This window comes from Sabethes cyaneus, chromosome 3 (genome assembly GCF_943734655.1).
Source record: "Sabethes cyaneus chromosome 3, idSabCyanKW18_F2, whole genome shotgun sequence".
Taxonomy (NCBI): Eukaryota; Metazoa; Arthropoda; class Insecta; order Diptera; family Culicidae; genus Sabethes; species Sabethes cyaneus.
Genome location: NC_071355.1, coordinates 163,215,326 through 163,220,454, shown reverse-complemented (window position 1 = coordinate 163,220,454; position 5,129 = coordinate 163,215,326).

The following is a 5,129-nucleotide window of genomic DNA, read 5'->3' as shown; positions in this document are numbered from 1 at the left end:
CGGTACCAAGAGACGGGCTCGGCAAAGGACCGTGCTAGATCCGGGCAGCCGCGTTCGGCGAGAACGTCAGCAGCCATCAAGGTGGTAAGGGAGCGGGTTCGTCGAAAAATGAACCGCTCGATCCGGAAGACCGCTGTAGACCCGGATGCGTCGATCAGGACTGCCCACACCATCATGACGAAGGACCTGGGATGCAAGCCGAACAAGAAACGCTAGGTTCACGGGGTAAGGGAGGCTACAACGAAGAAGAGGCTGGACAGAGCAAAACTGATACTTTCGACGCACGCTGGTCTCGAGTTCGTGTTTTCTTATGAAAAACTACTCATCTTGAAATAGCCGCACAATGTCCAAAATGATCGGTTGTGAGCGCCGACGTTGGCCAACATCCTCCCGTCTCACATAAACATCCCGCGGTTCCAGAGCGCCGTGTCGGTGATGGTTTGGGGGCCGTATCCAAGCGTGCGAAGCTTCCACTGGTGTTTATCGAGAAAAACGTAAAAATCAACACCGCGTACTATAAGACCGAGGTTCTGGAGAAGGTTGTGGCCCTGGCACTTCGTGACCTCTACGGGAAAGATCATTGCGTCTTTCAACATAACGGCGCACCGGCCCACACGGCGAATATCGTTCAAGCGTGGTGTCGGAAGAATTTAACTGATTTTCTCGTTAAGACTTTTTGGCCTTCCGGCTCCCCGGATCTTAATCTCCTGGACTTTTATATATGGTCGTACATGCTGGCCAAGCAGAGCGAACATAAAGTGAGCACTATGGACCAATTTAAGAAGCTCATTTCCATGATCTGGGACGAGATGCCCATGGACCTGGTGCGTGTCGCGTAAAGGTTCTCAATAAACACTGCTTCAATAAAAATTGACTCAGAAAAGGTTATCTTGTATTTTCATTTTTTAAACACATTCTCAAACACCCCTATTCTAAGCGTGTAGGGCGCTATATCTCTGCATATTAGCGTTGGTAAGAGAAAATGCTTATCAACTTAGGGACCAGGGCCCGGCATCGTCGAAACAAATAAATGAAACTGACTTTCTCTTACCTTCGTTTCATACATGAAGTGGTTTGCTTCATTTGTTGAGCAGAACGTTTCAAGCAAGCTTCAGTTGAAGTTGGTGGCTGTTTCAATTGATGACGGCAGAAAGTCAGGCACGAATTGTCGACTTTGACTAGGTTAACTTTAATATGCGATGCATTGTAGAAAATGTTACTCAAATTTAATACATTTGCATTCAAAGTTGCTGGCCTTCTTCAGAATATTTGATAGAAAAATATAAATGAAAAGTTGAAACCGATAGTCATGATGAAGTGAAACCCGTTTCGCTGACGCTGACTGAAGCCAGTTTGAAACTGAAGCGGTGCTGCTTCTGTTGAAACCGAAGCCTCACTGCTTCATTGTTGGGGGACGCTTTGCAATTGAAGGTGACGTTGTTGGGCCCTGTTAGGGACTATAATATAGTCCCTATTGTCTCGTTTCATTATCCCTGATTTCCCTGATCGCGGATAAGTTCAAGTTATCACGTGGTTTTTGAGCCGTGAATCTCGCATGTGCATAGTATTTTTTGATATAAATTAAATTATGGTTGTATATGAGGACCATTGGCATTATATTAAATTTGTTAAAAAGATATTTTTTATATCTTAATTTTCGAAATTAGTGGCTTTACAAGAAAATTTTCGAATTTCCTGGTTAGTCTCATATAACTGGTGCTTACATACTAACATTATCCATCTACTGTGTTACCTGACTCATAACGAATATACGTTATATACGGGGGAGGGTCTCGTAACTCACAAATTTTGTGGTTTTTCGTTTAATTGATCATAAATTCGAATAGAGCATACAAATAACAACTATATAACATAAGAAATTACATGTTCACTCCCAAAATAAAAGCATGAGAGATTTTAGAATTTCGGAAATAGGGGTTCGTTATGAGTCAGGTAACACAGTAGCTCCCCCCATCTACTAACAGCAATTCCTTTCCCGAAATACTTGTGAAGATGCAGAGGATTCCCTGGTCTTTAGTAGCAACAAGTATTGGACTAACATTCCTTCCTATCCCACCAGGACCCGCATTCGGACGTGGCCGGCGTCGGTATTGATCAGCATGCAGGGACCTGATAAGGTTGCACAATGAGAAATGACAAATAGCGTGCTGTCCCAAGTATGCTTTTTTCAGCCATCATTTTGCAATTTTCATCAGTCCTGGTCAATAACGGAGTAGCAGCACACGGGCGGTATCCTATGCTTATGCTTACATTCTCAAACACCCCTATTCTGTATTTCGAACGAATCTTTATTTCGTTCGACTTGTTTCAAACGAGATGTTTTGCCCATTTGATTTTGCTGGCGGAAATTTCATTCGAAAAAACTTTTGTTCGAAATATAGAATAGCGGTGAAAGTGTATTTCAACTTATTGAACACCCTGTATAATGTGCCCCCCTTAAGAACAAATGGATAAATCTCAAACGAGCTTCCCAAGATTAGTTTTGAGCTGAAAATCAATTGCAACTGTTAACTTCCTTTAAGGGGTTGTATACAGTTAGTAGGCTCAAAAAAGTCGGTTTTTCTACAATTTTTCTAGAGAAAACCCTTTGACTGATTATAGTGAAAATTTGTCTACATCTTACGGTAGCTTTTGATTTCATTTTAACATTTTTTGTTTTTGAAAAAAGTTATAGAAATAGTGACTATAGCTAATCTCCTGGACCTCTTCTAAAATAAGGCGTCTTGCGGTGAGCACGATATCTATGGATTGAATCATCGGAAATTGAAAAACCAAAAAGGAATCGATTATAAAATATGTTATCTATAGAATGATCGAAGGAATTAGCGAAGTAATCATTTCTGTCGAAATAGCGGCTTCCTAAGCATAAAAAATTGATTTTTGGCATAAATGTAGCTTCTTAAAATGAGAAATATTAATCGGTGAGGAAAAACCTTCTCTAGTATATATCCTTAGAACACTTGTGTCAAAATTAAAAGTGATTCGGTTCACCCGTTTTCGAGAAATCTTGCTCGCCGACTTTGAAAACACAGTTTTGAGAAACACGCGTTCAAAGTTTCGCATTCCTTCGTCAATCGCTCTGACACGTCGTTTCAAATATGCGTATAACTTCGTTGATATTTGCCGGATTGGCCGGATATGTACATTACGATCATGATAAAACCAAAACTCGATTTTTCGAAAATTCTAACTACCGTGTACCCCCGTTGGTATGACCTTCTTTAATCTGAACATTTTTAATCTGTACCCCGGTGGTATGAATGCGTTCACATTAAAAACCGACCAAGCGTCACACACAATTGACGTTAAAGTTGGCCGGTAAATTAAAAAAAAGCAAAAAATCTTAATGCGTTTCCTCTTGCTCCGGAGCTTTGGCAATACAGCTCATATGCAACCTACCTCTCTCCAGCACTCAAAATAGACCATTTTAGTCGAAACTCCCGAGTCAATTTCGTCTTCTACAAACCGAACCCTTAGAATTCGCGCATGTTTGAAATGTTTTCACAACGTTTGTTTTCGTTAAATCAAAACAATAAGTTTATAGGGTACACGTCTTGCGCGTATGTGAAAATGAATAGAGTTACCAAATATTCAGATTAAAAATGAACTTGCCCAATCTGAACGAGCTGTTTTTCATATTAGCGGGGGTTGAGTGTATATAACCCCTTAATATTGTAGAATAAAAATGTTAGGAATTATTTAAAAACGGCGTCTAAAATTTGGGTATCTCGTCTATGCGGAGTTGACGGCACAAAAAAAACAAGAAAAAAGACAAAAAACTAAAAGGAAATGAGAAAAAAGCGATAAGGGACTGAAAAGAGCGAAAAACGACACAGAAGAAGAAAAGAAGAAATAAGAGAAAAATAAGAAGAAATAAGAGTGAAAAGGAGACAAATAGAAGGTAGACAGGATAGATAATAAACGTGACAGATTGCAAAACGAAAAAGAAAAAGAGAAAAAAAAGAAAAAAGAAAGGCAAAACGGAATTGAAAACATGAGATACCAAAAGAAGAATAAAAAGAGCAAGAGAGAAAAAACCGATAGAAGAAACGTGGAAAACGAAAAAAAGAACCAACCACGTGTTTTAGTCCTGACCTTGAATGCGGTTAGGCATATAAATTAATATTTTTTAAAACGGTAGTTTTTCAACAATTGATGAAGGGACGGTAGAAGAAAGTAACGAAATTTTTAGAGTAGTGGAGAAAGAGCGGAAAGGTGAGAGGGGGGAGGGGTTATTAGTACTTATGCTATTAGTCACAACGATTTCTTGTTAAACGTAGCTACTAATAACCCCCCCCCCCCCCCTTTCTCACCTTTCCACTCTTTCTCCCACACTCTAAAAATGTTCATTACTTTCTTCTACCGTCCCTTCATCAATTGTTAAAGAACTACCGTTTCAAAAAATATTAATGAGAAAAATAAGTTAAACGGGATATAAAAGAAAAAAGATGGGCTAAAATGGAAATAACATAGAAAACTGGGACAAAAAGAGGAAACGAAAAGAAATTCCAAACCCAAGCTGATTTCAAACCCAAGCTCTAAATTTCTAGTACCTACAATTTGAATTCCATTTTCTGGTCTTATGTCAAATGTAATTTTAATTCGAATCTTCCAATTTAAGTCAAATTTACGTCCAATTTCAATTCAATTTACGTCCACTATCAATTCCAATTCGATTTTAAATCCCATTGCAATAGAAAGTCCGGAGTTTTCAATCTACTCGGCCAGATTTTTTGTAATAAGTAATTCTAGATTTGCCATCTTTATATATTTTATGACGATTTGATTTTGGTCACCGTGCATTTATGTGAATGTATTGAGAGAACCATCATCCATCATCAGATATTTCACCGATCGTGATCAATCTGAATACATACACACATTACTAACTTTTTCCAGGCCAAAATAGTCTTCTGAAATATAGGGTACCACACTTTTTGTTTATATCTGGGCACGCTAGTGCAAACTAGTTACCTCTATATAAAATCCTTGCAAAGATCCTTGATACTTATATTTATAGTCCCAACGGCGCGTGCCCATAAACTACCGATTTTTCGATGCATAAAGTCGTAGCTGGAGAGAAGTTAAACTTGTGCTGTTAAGGCCAA